The 18,836-nt window shown below is 43.2% G+C and overlaps 1 protein-coding gene across 3 annotated transcripts in view; it reads left to right on the top strand.

Annotated features, from left to right (window-relative positions):
• The window catches only part of PLCL1 (phospholipase C like 1 (inactive)), a 654,229-nt gene that overhangs the window by 551,503 nt on the left and 83,890 nt on the right, over window positions 1–18,836 (top strand). The window lies entirely within an intron of this gene.

Here is an 18,836-nt window from a genome sequence, read left to right as displayed (position 1 = left end):
TTATTTAAATAAGGATGCATATCCCAATTAAATTCCCACAATCAAAATATAGGCACAGAATGAGAAGCAACTTTCTCATATTCCAGCAAACACTGCTCCAGCTGTGCAGGATTATCATTTTAATGGCCCTTCTCTGTACCTTTTCCTATTTCATTATCTCTTTTTTAAGATGCAGTGAAAAAATTGGAATAGAATAAATTATAATTTTTGGTGGAACTCCTTATGTCATATTTATAAAATGGAGAGACTTATTGCAATACAACAGGGTTGTTTCAGGAAATTTCAAGATATTTGGGAGCCATTAACAAAGTATTGTAATGATTAGAAAAATCTTGTTTCCCTTAAATTTACAAGTTCAATTATGGGGTGGGAGGGAGGGTATTTTTATTGTTACATGTTGTATAAATATTGATTATATGATAGATAAGGGTGGGGAGGAGGGAGATAAGAGAATATTATATGTATCATTGTTGATTATTAAGTGATATATTTATGGTTATTTGTATGGATATGTTATCACACTTATTATAAGTTTAAAAATGAATAAAGATAAAAAAAGAAAGAAAGATGCAGTGACCAGAATTGCATATAATACTCAAAGTGCAGAAATACTCTGTTTTATTCCCTGTTCTTTTCTAATAATTCCTACTATTCTGTTTGCTTTGTTGACTGCTGTATCATACTATTACTACTGCTACTACTACTATTTATCACTGATAAAGCACTGAAAGGCATACGCAGTGCTGTACATTTTGACATTTAATAGATGGTCCCTCCTCAGAAGAGCTTACAATCTAACTTGGGGTTTAATTTACCCAGCTCCTCCTAGCAGCAATGATAATACCTCAAAGGGTCATAAAATGAATTAAAGTTGCTCATTTAATTAAAAGGGACCACCACAGATCAATCTTCTGTCACCCTCTTAAATTTCTAATCACCGCACATTCTGTGACACCAGCTTTTGTGAATTTAAATGAATATAAAGTTCAACAGTGCTTATAATCATCCCAGCATGTAAAATTGTTTTAAAGCTCATTTTCTTGGATCCTGACACAGACCACGTTTTGTGGGGTGCTGCCTCAGAGAACCCCAAAATAAGTTAATACCAAAATGGTTGTTCTGTGACAATCCCTCACTTGTGACCATTTATAAATCTTTACAAAATGGAGGGATTTGTATTGTCCAAGAAAACAATAGGGTAGGCGGTCTGCAAAATCCATGGTGGAGACCAAAACAACAGATTAGCCAAAGCAAAGTCCAGACACATACAACGCACAAAAAGATTCAAACAACCCATGTTCCACCCAAACAAGTGCCTATGCTGCTGGTTGCTGCTGAATCTAATTGTGGGACACTGCCATCTTTTGGACTAGAGGATTTCAATGTATTCTCCACAGAAATGGCTAGATCCTTTTCCTGGTTGGTGATTTCTTATGTAGAAGCTTGCATCATGAATTTTGGTTTTGATTACTCTTTCCTAAAAGCATCACTTTGCACTTGTCCACATTAAATTTAACCTGCCATTTGAATGCCTAGACTCTAAGGGGCTCATTTTCAAAAAAGATAGATGTCCAAAAGATGGCATAAACCAGCACTTAGACCTATCTTACTAGTCAAAACATCCACATGGACTTTCTAGATGTCTTTATGGTCATTTTGTCTCTAGTGCATCTAAATCTTAAATGGGGTGTGTTTTGGGTGGGCTTAGCACTTGGAAGTTTTACAGTGATAAATATTTTACAAAAAAGCCAGGGCACAATTTGAACATTTTGTTCTAAACCTGTTTTAAAAAAGAATAAGGACCAAAAAGGTACCCAAATTGACCAGATGACTACTGAAGGGATGAAAATATGGCTCATATACACTCACCCAGTAGTCACTGACCCCCTTCCACCACCCAAATATTTGCATGAAACAGTACATATCTGTCTCTATGACAGCTGCAAATACTATGGCCAGTCCTAGTAGAGTTGCAAGCAGGTCTCTGGAGTAGCCTGGTAGACAGTGCACTGGACTGCAGAGAAGCGGACGCAGGCCCATATGCCATCCTAACTAGTACTCTTGTGTTGGAAAGTGTGAGCCCACCAAAAACCCATTGTACTGCTATATAGATGACACCTGCAGGCATAAAGGCTATTGGAATAGAAGACAGGTGGATGCAGTAGGTGTTGGGAGAGTTTTGGAGGGCTTTCCATATAATGTATGAGGTTATGGTGAGGTATGTACCTGGTACCCTTAATGTGAAATTCACAGCAGTGTCCCCTAGGATGCTCTAATGGCATGTCTGTATAGCCAGTCCATTAAAAATGCTGGTTCCTCCTATGTGTAAATGGCTTGTTTTGGACATTTTTAATTTGAACGTTTTTCTTTTTTATAATGGCAGAAAAATTAGACATCTACTTGGACAAAATGTCCAGCTGAGCTATTTTTGAAAAAACAGACAGACGTTTTCTTCTACCAATTTTTAGATTTTTTCTCAAAACATTCAGTCGGACTTAGATGTCCTATCGAAAATGCTCTTTTTCATCTTGCAATCTCCTCCTACAGTTTCTCACATCCTCTTCTAATTTAATTGGCAAAACTTATCTCTCCTTCAATATTTAGGTTACCACCAAGTTAGTATAAATAGGGTAGAGTCACCTTCTCCACCGGAGGGGGAGGGGAGCAGTTGCCAATGTTAGAGAGGCCCGATGTGCAGGCTGCCAGCATCAAGGGGAAGAGCCAGCAGCTGAGGGAGAAAGAACTGTTGACATTGGGGAGTGGGAGGGGGGGTGGAGAGCACATGATGCTGGCGAAAAAATAGCTGACAGCGAACAGAAGAGGCCAGCTGATTCCCTCTGTGAATCCTGAAGTGCCACTGCCATGAATCACAACTGCACTACGGGTGGAGGAAGGGCAGGAAGATGAGCTGTGGCATGGTAGAGTGGTACGGTAAAATGAAAAAAAAGTGCTGTTGCAAGAGTGGGGGCTGTCAGTGAAGAGGAGCCTTGCTGTGCCGGCTGCCAGCTGAGGACACAGAGCTATGTGGAGAGCCGACTAGGAGCCCAGAAGAGGAGGTGGGCCTGCAAGGAGGAGCTGACCAATTTTGAGCCTGCAGAAGAGATGGCCAATCAGAAACCCCAAGCCATGGCACCCAATCCAGAGAACTGGCATGAAGTTTGAGCCAAATCAGAGAAGGAAAAAGGTGAGAGCCCTATTTAGCAATGAACCCTGCAGCAATCAGTGTCAAGAAAGCCAGAAGAGCTTTGAGGGAGCCTGAGAAGAAGGAGGAGACCAGGAAGCAGTTGGGGAGGAGGGGAACTTGGGCAGGAGAAGAGAAGCCATGCTGCAACAAAGGTGAGAAACAGGCAAGCACGAGAGAAGAGAGACACAGGCAAGCCCGGGCAGAAGAGGAGCTACATGCTGGAGGAAGAGAACAGATGCTGAGAGAGACCTGTTGCAGAGGTCAGGCATGCAGAGGTGAGGTGGTTGTACCGAAACAGAAGAAACTGGACTACAGAGTAGAGAGTTGCGCGGGGACAGAAATCCCATCTGTCCCCTCCAAAGTCCTACCCGTCCCCACCCATCCCCGCGAGGAATCCCCCTGTCCCCGCGAGGAATCCCCTCCGTCCCCACCCGTCCCTATAAACTACAGAAATAGTTATTTCATTTAATTATGCTACTGAATTAAAGGCTCTGGTAGAAACCCATTTACAAATAAGCAAAAAGACTTTATTAATTTGGAAATATTAATTGGGAAGAATACATACTTTGTAAATGGGTTTCTACCAGAGCCTAAGTCGGCACTTGGACAAACATTGTCAAAATACGTCCAAGTGCCGATAATAAAAATGGGTTTTGGACGTATTTCTAAACGACTTAGGCCTTCATAGTGCTGCTGAACGACCATAGTTAAACGGGGCATTTCAGGAGGAATGTTGAGGGTGGGATTTGGGTGGGACATGGGCAGGCTTAGACTTAGTCGTACTGCATGTATAACCGAAAGTTATACATCACAGCATAGACGGAACTTGGACGTTGTGACTTAGACCATGTAAAACATGGTCTAAGTCACAAAAACCTACCTAAAGTGACCAGATAAGGACTGCAAACACATAATACAGACTCCCACACACTACCTCAGTGATCAACGACACCCCCCCTAAAAATGTTAATCACTAATTGAAAATTGTGCCTCCAGAACATCATTACCTGGCAGCCTGGCATAGGAAAGCCTAGTCGTCCAGCACAGAGGCATCTTAAGCCATCTTGGGGGTGGGTTAGGGACCCATGGAGAGGAGGACCAATGCCCATAAGCCCCTGTAATCACTGCATTGATATTGAAACAGGTGCACTCCCCTATACACCCCAAAACCCTTTTTTTTACTAGCATTTAAATGGCTCCTGTAGCCATAAGGGCCATTGGGGTGGTGGATAAGTAGTTTTAGAGGATTCTGGAAGTGGTTTGGAGACTCACCATGACCTATAAGGTACTCCACTATTTTTGTGAAATTCACAGCAGTGCCCTGTAAGGTACTCCACTATTTAGGTACCATGTCTGGGTGTTCACTCCATCACTTTGCAGACCCCTCCCACATCCAATAGGGCTTGTTCTAGGCGTTTTTGACTTGGACAAAAAGTTAGACGAAAATGTGATCTAAAGATGGACGATCAGATCGACAGGACGTATACTTAGACGATTTTCAAAACTAAAAAAAACATGGACGTATTTTTTGAAAATAAAAAGTGATAGTATGATTCACTTCTTTGGAGGTTTTCTTAAGTTGTTCAATGTAAGTATGGAGTTCAGTAAAGTACAGTAGCTTGTGGAATGTCTCATTCCCCATTCCAAAAGGTAGTGGATGTACAGCATATGAAATAAAGTCTGAAATGTCCATAGAATAGGTTAAATAGGAGGAATTGTACAGCAAAGCGTTCTTAGGAAGGTGGCTATATCCGATGAACAGGAAACATTGTGTATAGCATGTGTGTAAAAGTCTTTGCAGTCAGGGTGCAGGAAGATGAATTAGTCCAGCAGGAACCGGCAGTCTCTTTAAACTGGTGAGATGCACACTTGGGATGAAATGATGTTTGCACAGGATCTGATGTTTGCACAGGATCTTTCAGTCACTGGAAATTAGTGGTATTCACCCTTGAGATGAAATGATGTCTGTGCATACAGGGAGGGATTTGAAAAGAGTCCCGATATCATTCAGCAGCTGTACTCCAGTGTGATCCAAATAAGAGATAGAAAATGAGAGAGAAACCATGTTGCCTGTACTGAATGTATATATATATAGAGAGAGAGACCAGGTTGCCTGTACTGAATGTGGCAACATGTAACAATATTAATGCATTTACTTGTTATAGTTATGGCAAAAGACAGACAATATTCAGGTACTGAAGGTTCTTAATCAGACATTCCAAAAAGATATGTTTTTGTGTGCTGCATATAACTATTATGGCACTTCAGAGAGACCATAATTCTGTACTGAATGTATATATAAAAAAATTATGTCAGAAATGTGTACCGAATCTAATGAGGATCATAGAATAAACACGGTATAAAGTGAAACCTTTACTTAAAAATATAACCCTTAACTAAGCTACATTTAGCATATGCAAACTATAGGGGGGAAAAAAAAACACATTGCGCAATTGGGCTAGTTAAAAAAAAAAATGGGGAAAAGAGCTCTAGAAATGGCCAATGTTATGTATCCTGGGGTACCCCTCAAACTAAAACAAATAGACAAAAGACAGACCACATGGCACAGACAACATAAAACACAAATTTTGAGGCGTCCATCTGTCAAGTGTTCAGGGCAGAATTTAACTCTGCAAATAAACACATTGTTATAGAGAACCAAAATAAAGATGAACAGATGAGTAACCATCTCATATTCTGAAAAGCTAATGTCTCTTTGGATCGTCTTTATCTCTGCAGTGATAAAGAGGATCCTTGGAAAACACCAGAAATATCTTTGTGCCAAAATTGGTCTGGGATGGCTATATCCGAACTGCTGCTAGGAAAAAGAAAAACATTTCAAATTAGCAGCATCCTCAAGGTCACTTAGAGCAAACTTTGTCCATGTTCCATTCAGGCCGACCTGGACCACATGTCTGCCACCTGGGTCCCACTGCACTCGGAGGATTGGGCACTCCGGTGCAGAAGTCAGGTGCAGGCTAGATTTGTCTTCTTTTGTCTGCACTGTTGTGTCCTGGCATTCAGAAGTAAGGGGCAAATTCCGAAAATCATTAGTCATGTCTAGGACAGAGAAAAATGCACATTTAGGGTTAAATTTCACAGTAATGTCAGAGTACGAGGCTGCCACTGGTACTACAGGCTTTGAAATCTTAGTTAGGGCCCGGGAGTGTATAGTGAGCCTAACAGAGCCCTCTGGTTTAGCAAATGACCAAGCTGGAGAGCCACATGCTAAAGAGATAGGTCCACTCAGACCCCTCTCCTCCATCTTAGGCACCAGTTCTGTTGCTGGGGGAAGTACTGGATGCTGTGTTTGTGGTTCAGGATCTTTGCCCTCAAACAAAATTTCTGTGTACCTTTTCCCACAGTCTTGTGCCCAAATTGAAAGATCTGCAGCCTCTGAGTGAGTTATACTACGATCATGCTTCTGCACTGGCATGCTACACTGTGTGGCTAACTGCACAGGAATAACCTCATGAACCAAAGGTTTAGAAGCATTTAGAATTCCTGTACCTAATGCAAGACCAGCCACCTCAACTATTTCTTTGCCTGTATTCTCACTCGTGCTGGCAGTAGTTTCTACAATGTCTTTCATTTGTTCCTTTTGTGGGATAGACACACACTTTGAAGCTTTGTCATTTAGACCCCAAATCTCACAAATTTCCATATTTTTCTGATCTCCAGTAGGAGGCGCTCTATCTGTGAAACTGATTCTGGCCCCTGTATCAATTAAAATTAATCTATCCTGACCCTCTATGGTAGTATTAACATTGGGGCGGCCGCAAGTGTCCAAAATCAAAGGTGCCACATACCTCAAGCTGAATTCTGAGTCTGACTTCTTTCCCTTATCCTGCGTCTCCAAAAGTGAGTCCACAGGTAAGTGAAAGGAGTTTGGCTGGGCTGTGAAGGCCTGAGTCACCTTGGCATTCGGACACAGAGAGTCAGGAGATCCCTATGCACTAGCACTGTTTTTCCTGGCTGTCAAATCACTTTTTACTCTGTCCAATTCTATCTGCATTGTGTGACGATCCTGTTCCCATTTCATCTTCTCTTTTTCTAATGCTTCTGCCTGTGCTCTGAGCTCATGGAAAGGAATGTAAGTGGAGGCATTTCTGTAACTACCTCTGACATGCCCTCTATTTCCTGTGTGTGGTGTTTTCTTGTATTGGGGTGCTCCCTCAGCACGCCACCTTCTAGCTTCTGAAACTGAAATAATTTGAGCTGGCTGGGTTTTCCACACAGACCCAATCCTGAACAGTAAAGTGTCAAAAGGCGTAGTTTTAGGGTCTTCCGAGAACAAAAGAAGGTGTTTAGTAATCTCGGGAGATAATAATTCTAATAGGAATTCTTTATGTTCTCTCTGACCATAATCTGAGGAAGTGGGCCAATGTTCATGTTCGTTAAGTACCGCGTTGATTACCCACACTCTATATGCAAACTGCTCTAGTGTATCACTTGGCAGGGGTGAAAGAGTTCTAAGTACTTGCAAAGAGGTGCAGCGAAATAGTTGTTCGATGCCCATCTTTACAAATTGGTATGGATGAACAAGAGATCCAAATTTATAATAATGTGGACCCAGGGCTAGGTGCATAAGCTTATCAAAATCTGCATTGTTCCTTTTATATTTCCCTAGACCCCAGTGAATCAGTATGTCAGTAGCCCATTTGCACCATTCATTTATGTTAAAAGGCATAGGGCCCACTTTTTCCACTATTCTTTCAATGTTACTGTCCTTCATATGTCCCTGCAGCAGTACAGTTACTGGAGCTGTGTCACTTATAGGGGTACTATTGGTATTGCTCTGGCCTGGTAATTAATTTTCCTCGCTTTCGTTTGTCGGTTCTTCTTCCTGCTCTACATCTGTAGCTAGTTTACCTTTTCTCTGGCCTGCTACAAAAACTGTGTTCTGTTTCTCTATAAACTGACTACATGGATTATATGGTGATGGTGGCACAGGTGCAGACGGCAGAATAGCCTGTCCCTGTGAGGCACATTTTGACTTTAAATACTTTAATTCTGCCTTGGCCTCTTCTAATTGTTCATTTACAGTTAAAAAGGAATTTGTGGCCTGAACAATTTGGGTTCTTAGCATGGATATATTAATTTGTGCCTCATCTAAGTCTTTGGACAGCTGATGGCACTGAGTGTTCAAATCAGTATTATCTTGTCTTAGGCTAATAAGTCCTCTACATAAGCCCTGAATGAAAAGGCATTTGCGTTTATCTGTTTTCTTTCTAAACTCCTGAGAATGAGAAACCATTTGTTTCTGAATATCGTGCCATGTGTGTTCTGGAAAATTACCCTCATATGGACCCCCTTTCTTGTCAAAATATTTGTGTACAATATCTGTGAGTTCTTGAAAATCAAAAGGGTTCATATTTGAGGCTGCAGAAGTCTGCCTTGGTTCGTGGGCAGAGAGAATGGGCTTCTAAATGTCCCTGTCTGTGTGTAGCCTTTGAGATTGAAATGCTCCCACTTATGAAGGAGGGAGACTTTAGTTAATAGGTAGAAAATCGAGGTAAATCGTGTTAGGCAAGAGCCATTGGCATAAAATAATACACTTATGCCCACACTTGCCCACACTGGTTACTACCTGAAATTTACAGGCAGAAGTTTAGCAGGAAAAAATATAAGAAGTCTGTTAGAAGAGCAGAGGTGTCAGCTGCCAGTTCCAGTCCAGTGTGCACAGGGCCTTTCACCAGGGCAGTGTCTGCTCTGCATTCGGTGCTGAGCTCTTGCTCTGCGCCCTTTTCCCGGAGAGTTGCTGTGCGATGAATCTGTTGAAAAAGTCAAACAATTGTCTGTGAGCGGTAGGAGTGGTCAGTTGGCGTGGCTGGATGTTGGGATCTGCGGCCGATGCACGTGGGTGGTCAGCCGGCTGATGGGGTCTGCCCCTGCTCCTGGTCCCACAATCTTTCGACCTTCTGCGCCTCCGCCGTCTTGGTGAGACTGCTGCTGATGATGATGAAGAGGAGGGGGAGGAAGATGTTCTGTCTCCTTCATGTTCCCTCCTTGCAGGTTCTGGTGTGTTGGCTCCTGTGAGGCACATTGTCCTGTCCCTTTAGGTGTGCAGAGTTCTTTTCCATGCTTGCAAAGGCACTGTCTGTATCCAGGCTTGCCTTTTGCTGTGTCTCTGCCTTAAAGGGGGCGTGGCCCAGTGCACTGATATCATCCTGGGATGAGATCGAGGCAGTTTGAATCTCGAGGCTAAAGGCAGCATGGCCGCATGGCTTCGATTTTGAAATCGGAGCAGTCCCGAGTTGGTGCAGCTGGAATGGCCAGCGGAGGGGATAGGAGACCCTCGGCCGTTTTTGCCACTGTCTGCACTTCTATGCTCTACCCTAGGCCATGGAGCAGCCGTCGGGGAGCTATCCTGTAGTCGGAAAGTTTCGGGAGCAGCCTACTCTGTTTTTGCTGGGCTTCCTGAGTCAGCAGGTAAGCAGGGGTTGCTTTTTGGCTGCATTTTTTTTTTTTCTTCCTTCGCTGGTCTTCCCCCATGGTGTGCAGCTTTTGGAGCCGATTTCTTCTGGCCCTCTGAGACATTTTTAGGCACTGAGGGCAGGCTGCCATGAGGTGTGCTTCTCCTAGGCAATGGATACACACCTCATGGGGGTCCAAGGAGCTCCTTTTTCGTTTGCAGTCTGGGCACTTCTTGAAACCTGGTTTTCCTGCAGGCTTTTCATTTTTTTTTTTTTTTTTTTTGCCATTCTTCTTCTTTTCTTTCTTTCTGGGTCTTTTTTTTTGTTGTTTTGTTGTTTGTTTTGTTTTTTTTTTTGAATGGAGAGCTGTGATCCGTCCGTTTGGGAAGGGCGGATTAACTAAACTGGATTAGTGAGGGACAGCACAGGTATATATAGGGCTACCTGCACATGTTCAGATGAGGCTCCTAAAGCCTCACCTGAGCTCTGGGAGAGCAAATCCGAATTGGGAACGTAGATGACGTCACCAAAAATGGGGCTGACTTATACTGCTTGTCCATGGAGAAAGGCAGAAAGAAAGAGAAAAGGGGGATGGTCTAAGCTTTGTGTTCCATAGATAAAGGGAAGGATAGACAGAGAGAGGGAGAGCCAAGAGAGAACCAGAGTGCCAAGCCAAGAGCCAAGAGATAGCTAGATAGATTGAGAGAGAGAGGGCCAAGACCCCTCTCCTGATATCTTGATAGAAAAAGAGATATATTGATAGAGCAGAGAGCAGGCTTTTATACCTTGGAATCTTATTCTGAATAGAGAAAATATTGTATCTCCCAGTATCTTTCTGTTTAGAATTTGTAAACTGTTTGAAACAATGGTTAATGTAATTGCTAAGGAGGGTGTGATATCTGCAAGCATGGTGATGGGATTAGCCTCTGGCTTCTTTGTCCCATTCAAGCAGGCCATTGTCCTAAGAACCCTCTTAATCATACATTAACACCTTTTAGCTAGTCATGATTCAATCAGGGAAACTTAAAACATATCAGGGATACTTAAAACAGTTTCCCTGCACTAAGGGTCTATCTGCCTTCCCATGCCAGAGTCAGATTGATATAATTTCCCATAGGCCTCTAGGCTGACAGTGTCTTAAGCTGATTTTTACTTTGGACGACTTGCAACTTAGACGAAAATGGACTTAGACGTTCCTTTCGATTATGCCCCTCTTAGAATATAGAACCATAACTTTACCCACCCACCCATCTATCAATTATTAATAATACAAGACAACTTTATTTATTACATTGATATGAAGAATTAATATCAATTTCTCAATTACCTCTCCCTCCTCCACCCCCCCACCCCGGATATGTAAGGAAAAACTTAAAGAAAAATACATAAACCATTAATGTGAAGCAGCAAATAAAGCCAATGGACTCTATACTTTGTTAAATGAAACACCTGACCCAGTGGCGTACCAAGGGGGGGCGGTCCGCCCCGGGTACCAAGCCCTGAGGGGGTGCTCCCGGTCCGGTCCAATTCCCCCCCCCTGCGCCGGGTGTCGCGTCTGGAAACAGCCTGCAGCAAGATCGCGATGCCAGAGATCTTTGCCTGCTTCGACTGTTTCCTCCGCCACGGTCCTGCCCCTCCTCTGATGTCAGAGGAGGGGCGGGGCCGCGGCGGAGGAAACAGCCGAAGCAGGCAAAGATCTCTGGCATCGCGCGATCTTGTTGCAGGCTGTTTCCCCAGGGCAGTAGCGTACCAAGGGGGGCGAGGGGGAGGTCCATCCCGGGTGCCGCCTTAGGGGGGGGGGGTGCACAGCTGGCCCGGTCCCTATCGCGCTCCTACCCTCCCAGCGAAAGCAGCATCGGCGCCATTATCGAAAAAGGTAATGGCGCCAGGTCTTGGAGCACCAAGGCAGACCGCTTCTCCCTCCTCCCAGCCGAAACCCCGCTGACCATCCTATCTCTCCCCCCCCCCAAGTGAACCTTTCCGACCCTCCCAGCGAAAGCAGCAAACCTCCCTCCAGTAGCGTCGGCTTTATCCTCCCTCTGCCGCATCACTGATGACGTCATCAGTAACGCGGCAGAGGGAGGAGAAAGCCGCGAAGGAGGTTTGCTGCTCTCGCTGGGAAGGTCGGAAAGGTTCACGGGGGGGGGGGGAGATAGGAGGGGCAGCGGGGGTTCGGCTGGGAGGGGGGAGAAGCGGACTGCCTCGGTGCTCCATTACCTTCTTCGGGCAGCAGCAGCGTTTACAATTCGCTGCTGTTGCCGGCTTCAGGCCTTGTTCTCTGCCGGGTCCTGCCTACTTCCAGTTTTCATGAAGACAGGACCCGACAGAGAGGAAGGCCTGAAGCGGGCAACAGCAGTGAATTGTGAATGCTGCTGCTGCCCGATGAAGTTCAGGACTACAGGACATCGGGGAAGGAGCAGGGAGAAATCGGCTGCTGGCTTGGGGGTGAGGGTAGGGAAAGAATCGTGGAAGTGGAGAAATCGGCACGATGGCTTTGTGCGGGCTAGGTGGAGAGAGAAAGAAAGGAAAAAATAAAGAGGGGGGCCAGGGGTAGAGAGAAAGAAAGGCAGAAATAAAGAGGGGTCAGGGGGAGAGAGAAAGAAAGGCAGAAAGAAAGAGGGGGACCAAGGGGAGAGAAAGAAAGGCAGAAATAAAGAGGGGGTCAAGGGGGAGAGAAAGAAAGGCAGAAAGAAAGAGGAGGGCCAGGGGGAGAGAGAAAGAAAGGCAGAAAGAAAGAGGGGGACCAAGGGGAGAGAAAGAAAGGCAGAAATAAAGAGGGGGGTCAAGGGGGAGAGAAAGAAAGAGGGGGGCCAGGAGGAGAGAGAAAGAAAGGCAGAAATAAAGAGGGGGACCAAGGGGAGAGAAAGAAAGGCAGAAATAAAGAGGGGGGTCAAGGGGGAGAGAAAGAAAGAGGGGGGCCAGGAGGAGAGAGAAAGAAAGGCAGAAATAAAGAGGGGAGCCAGGGGGAGAGAGAAAGAAGAAGGACCAGAAGAAGGACCAGAGACTCATGAAATCACCAGACAAAAAAGTAGGAAAAATGATTTTATTTTCAACTTAGTGATCAAAATGTGTCCGTTTTGAAAATTTATATCTGCTGTCTATATTTTGCACTATGGCCCCCTTTTACTAAACCGCAATAGATTTTTTAGCGCAGGGAGCCTATGAGCGTCGAGAGCAGCGTGGGGCATTCAGCGCAGCTCCCTACGCTAAAAACCGCTATCGCAGTTTAGTAAAAAGGGAGGGGGAATATTTGTCTATTTTTGTATAGTTATTACTGAGGTGACATTGCATAAAGTTATCTGCCTTGACCTCTTTGAAAACCCGCAGAATATAAATGATAATTAACATTTTCTCTGCGTACAGCGTGCTTTGTGTTTTTAAAATTTTATTGTTGGTAGATCATTTTGACTTGGCCACAAAGGTAAGGGGGAGGGAGGGAGGGGAACTGCTGAAAGACATCTAGTAATCCTTGCAGGCTTGACTGCAGGGAATTATTTTTGTAAAATCATGTTTTGTTATGTGACTGGCATTATCTAGACTTTAATTTCTATGAATGAATAGAATGAAAATGATATAAAATTACTTGCTTGTTTTTATGTGCGTGCGCTGAAGGAAAGTGGAGAGAGAGTGGGCTGAGGATGCTGAAGGGAAATGGGGAAGAGAGTGGGGAGAAGACGCTGATTTATAAATTGACAATTGTACAGAATATTGTTTCTTTTTATACTTTAATATAAACAATTCAAGGCTTGTGTGGATGGAATCAGGTGGTTTGCGGGGATGGGGACCGAGCTTACGGGGATTAGTCCAATAAAATGGTATTTTTTTATTTCTCATTATTTGTTTTATTTTTATTTGTTAATTTATAAAGTGGTGATTGTTATGTATCAGTTTTTTCAAATTTACATCTACTGTCTTTATATTTTGCACTGTATTAGAGGACATGTGTTACTGTTTTTCGTGGTGTTGCATTGTATCCAGGGTCTGGTTTCTTGGCGGATCAGTTTAACTTTTGTCTACATATTTCTATTTTTAGTTTGTGATTATTCCATTTTGGGCGAGGGTGTATCTCTGTTCTGTGTGTATGAAAAAGACATAGTTTTCAGTTGGCATTGACTACAGGACCAATTGACTGTGCGGGATCTGGCTTGTTTAGTTTTACAATGTATGTGTTGGTGTTCTAGTGCTCACTGCAGTGTTTAAGATGCAGCCTTTTCCTAGGTACACTCTTGTGGTGCGATATGTAGATTGGTACTAAAAATCATATTTTTCATATAGATGGGGGGGGGGGGTGTCAAAAAATGATGGGCCCCGGGTGCCACATACCCTAGGTACGCCACTGACCTGACCCTAAACATTCTGCATTCATTCTCTCATATTTGTATGTATTACATACATTTGTCCACCAAAATGTGTAGTTTAACTTTTTATTGGAAAGCCTGCCTCCTAGAAGCCTACTTTAAGAGCCTGCCCTTGGGGTTTAGTGTCTAATTTGCCAGTAAATGTAGCTAGCGCAAGACGGGTGGGAGTAGCCTAATGGATAGCATAGTGGACTGAGAACCTGGGGAACTCGATTCAATTCCCACTTTGACTCCTTATGACTCTGGGCAAGCCATTTAGCGGTCCATTGCCCTAGGTACAAAAATAGTACTACTACTACTTTCATTTCCATAGCGCTGCCAGATCTATGCAGTGCTGTATATTAAACATGTAAGAGACAATCTTAGCTTGTGAGCTCATAGGTCAGTGAAAGATTTTGCCTACAATAAATGTTAAACCACTTTGGTTGAGCCATAGAAAAGCAAAATATCAAATCCATTTCCTATTTAGTGAAACATTTTGAATATCAGGCTGGTTTTTGTTAGTACAAACAAAAAAATGGGGCGCTTTTACTAAAGCTTAGCATGTGCTAAGAGAATTAGCGCACACTAAATGCTAAGCAGCCCATAGTATAAAATGGGTGTCTTGGCATTTAGCGAGGGCTAAGCGTTAGTAAAAAGACTCCTCTATGTTTTAACTTAAAACCACAATGGAACCAGAGACTATTTAAAATGGATTATTCACCTTTGATGCTGGAGAAAGATTTTATGTGTGTTGTGGACTGCAAGAAGAACTAACAAATCGATTCTGGAACAGATCAAACCTGCTATGTCACTCAAAGCCCAAATAAAGAAGTTACAACTGTCTTATTTTGGTCACACCATCAGAAGAGAAAGGTCATTAGAGAAGGACATCATGTTTGGGAAGATCGAAAGAACCAGGCGAAGAGGGTAACCTGCAATCAGATGAATGGACACTTTGTAAACACCATTAGGATAATGTTAGTGGACCTTACTGGACTAGCACAAAACTGATTTCTTTTTAGATCTGTACCGTATATACAAAGCCATGGGACTGGACAATTTGCACCCAAGAGTGCTCAGAGAGTTGAGCGATGTCCTGGCGGAACTGTTGGCCGTGCTCTTCAATCTCTCATGGGGAAAGTTCCCTTGGACTGGAAAACAGCTAACGTCATTCCTCTGCATAAAAAGGGTTGCAAGGCAGAGGCTGCGAACTATAGACCGGTGAGTCTCACATCAATAGTGTGTAAACTCATGGAAACACTAATTAAATGTAGATTAGACATGGTCTTGAATGAGGGGAGTCTACGGGATCCCAGTCAACATGGATTCACCAAGGGTAGATCCTGCCAATCCAATCTCATCAGCTTGTTCGATTGGGTAACAAGAAGGTTGGATCTGGGAGAGTCCTTGGACGTCATGTACCTGGACTTCAGCAAAGCCTTTGACAGCGTCTCGCACCGCAGGCTGCTGAGCAAGATGAAATCGATGGGCTTAGGAGACACGCTAACTGCATGGGTCAATGATTGGCTAAGCGGCAGACTTCAGAGGGTGATGGTTAACGGTACCCTCTCTAAAACATCGGAGGTGACCAGCGGAGTGCCGCAGGGCTCAGTCCTGGGTCCACTCCTTTTCAATATATTCATAGGTGATCTGATTCAAGGGCTTCAAGGTAAGATAACATTATTCGCTGATGACGCTAAACTATGTAATATAGTAAGTGAATGCAATCTACAGGATACTATGGCGTAGGACCTGCTTACATTAGAAAGATGGTCCTCGACCTGGCAGCTAGGCTTCAATGCCAAGAAATGTAAGGTCATGCACCTCGGAAGAGACAATCCATGCAGAGCTTACACCTTGAATGGAGAAACTTTAACTAGGACTACAGCAGAACGAGATTTAGGAGTAATCATCAGTGCAGACATGAAAACTGCCACTCAAGTGGAGAAGGCTTCATCTAAGACAAGGCAGATAATGGGTTGTATCAAGAGAAGTTTCGTCAGCCGGAAGCCTGAAGTCATAATGCCGCTGTACAGAGCCATGGTGAGACCTCATCTGGAATACTGTGTGCAATTCTGGAGGCCACATTACCATAAAGATGTGCTCAGAATTGAATCGGTTCAGCGGATGGCCACCAGGATGGTCTCGGGGCTCAGGGGTCTCTCATACGAAGAAAGACTGAACAAATTGCAGCTCTACACTCTCGAAGAACATAGGGAGAGGGGAGACATGATTGAGACATTTAAGTACATCACGGGACGTGTCGAGGTGGAAGATGATATTTTCTTTCTCAAAGGACCCTCAGCCACAAGAGGGCATCCGCTCAAACTCAGGGGAGGGAAATTTCATGGTGATGCCAGGAAGTACTTCTTCACGGAAAGAGTGATAGATCATTGGAACAAGCTTCCAGTGCAGGTGATCGAGGCCAGCAGCGTCCCAGACTTTAAGAATAAATGGGATACCTACGTGGGATCCCTACGAGGATGAAGATAAGGAATAGGGTCACTAGGATATAGACTTAAGGGGGTGGGTCAGTATAGTGGGCAGACTTGATGGGCTGTAGCCCTTTTCTGCCGTCATCTTTCTATGTTTCTAAATATAAGCCAAAATGTTTGGGCAAAAAAATGGCCCAAAAATGGGGGTCTCGGCTTATATTCGGGCTAGTGCTCACCTGCCCCACAAAATCTAAGGTGCCAAGTCAAAGAAAATAAAGGAAACAAAAATGAATGGTGAGACTACAATCTTCAGGACCACAAATTATTTTAATGAGAGTTTCAAACTACTTATGGTAGGTCTGCAAATTTCACTTGAATATTTCAGCATTCTGTATACCATTCAGTTCAGTTGACTTGGTACTCTAATTGGTCAGTTTGCTCTATTATATCTTCCAGGTCCACTGAGATTTGTTTCAGTTCTTCCAAACTGTCACCTTTAAATACCATTTCTGATATAGGTATCTCCCTTAAGGGTCATTCTATGTCAAGTGGATTAATTTTGAAAATCGACCAGGCTTGACCTCCTTGAAACTGAATAAAATTTTGTGTGAACATTCACCAGGGTCTAAAACTAGATCATGCAAAATATTTTTCAGCTGAATCTCCATTGGTTCGAGACTTACAGGTGGCTGAATGGAGGTCACGTTCAGAGTGCAATGTGCCGCATAAAACAAAACAGCACTTTGTCCAAGTGCTACAGCCCAACAAAACCTGTCAGGGGACTGAAATTTTTTGGATTAGTACAAAACCTACTACTAAGTCCCCTTACAAAGTTTGGAAGCTAACAAGAATTTGCCTGCCTTATTATGAGTTAGCAAACTATCCCCCTCCTTTACTAACGCGTAGTGCGGGTTTTAGCGCTGGCAGCAGTGGTAACTGCTCCGACACTCATAGAAATTGCATGAGCATTGGAGCAGTTACCGCCACTGCTGGTGGTAAAACCTATGCTAAGTGTTAGGAAAGGAGGGGGTATGTGAGAAATGTTACAATAAGAATATTAAGGCCTACTTTGACTCCTCATTGCTCCTGACCTATACTTTGATTCAGGCCATAATTGGATTAGTAGTAATATTCAATTTAGGATGGTATTTATTTAAAATGTAGTAGCTGGTGATCTTGTGTATGTTATTTGAGGATGTACAGCACCAGTTATATTGTTTTCTGTTTAATTTTATTTTAACAACTGTTAGTTTGACCAGGGTCCATTAAAAGCGGTTACAGCTGGCTACAAGTTTCACACAATACATCTATCTATCTATTGAGCAGGGTAACCTACCAAACCCTACCCTTAGTTGCCGGGGAATAATGATAATTGCACAAATGTTTCCAAGTCAACAGCAAATTTCGATTCATTAGCCCATTTATACAATGGGGTCATACATAGCCAGGCATGTCAAAATACATCTTTCCTGACAAATATGAACTCCAAGAATAAACGCCCCAAAGTTCACTTATATACTTTTGCAGTGCTTAGTATGACATCACACCTGTCAACCAATCAACTAAGAGAGAGGCCGTCCTTAAGTTTTTTGAACAAAGAAAATTCCTTTTAACATAGTTACCAGGCTTAAGAAAAGTTTTACAAATCATACACTGCAATTTTTGAATGCATAACACATTAGAGGAAAAGTTTGAATCTCAAATCAACTCTCTGTCAGGTGCTTTGGAGAAAACTGACAGTCTGGAATTTCACAGACACAAAAAGAAAAAAACATATATAACCTTCCCTAACAAGAACTCCCAATATGGGCTAAAGGAACCCTCCCTTAATGGAAATTCCTATGCGGCCGAACAGCCCTCCCTTCACAAGTAGGCTAGCTGAAAGGTCAGATAGGTCAAACTGCAGATGTGGCCTTTCAGGATTTCTTCAGGATTGAAATATATAAAAATACCATTTTCAAAACCAATTCTCATGTTTAAACATACATTCACACATATAATCAAACACATTCTCATAAGCATTCAGGGCCCCAAATACTCCACACCCATTTCTATCACATAGTCGATACTTTAGAACATATTCACTTTCTTCTATACCCAGAAATGGATGTGAAATCAGATATGCTCCAAGCTAACTAGCTCAAGAACATCTGTTATCAATTAGGCCATGAGGATCTTTTGGTGCGAACTCTTTAGACAAAGGAAAGACACAGAATATTACAATGCGTGTTCACTGAACAAAGAAATACAGAAAGACAGAATACTAAAGAGAGAAAGATGGAAATAAATTAATACCTCCATGTATTATGTATACATCCTAAGGTCCCTTATGGTCTTGCTTGATTCAGCGAAGTACATAAAGAGAATATTATTATGCTTCTCCTTAATATTAATCTGGAGTGTTTTTCTGGCCTTGGCTGCAATCCATATTCCTGACAAGGGGGGAAATTGCTGACAAGGG

This window comes from Geotrypetes seraphini, chromosome 5 (genome assembly GCF_902459505.1).
Source record: "Geotrypetes seraphini chromosome 5, aGeoSer1.1, whole genome shotgun sequence".
NCBI classification, from domain to species: Eukaryota; Metazoa; Chordata; class Amphibia; order Gymnophiona; family Dermophiidae; genus Geotrypetes; species Geotrypetes seraphini.
The sequence above is the reverse complement of the archived record's forward strand: the minus strand, read 5'-3'. Positions and strand labels throughout refer to the sequence as shown.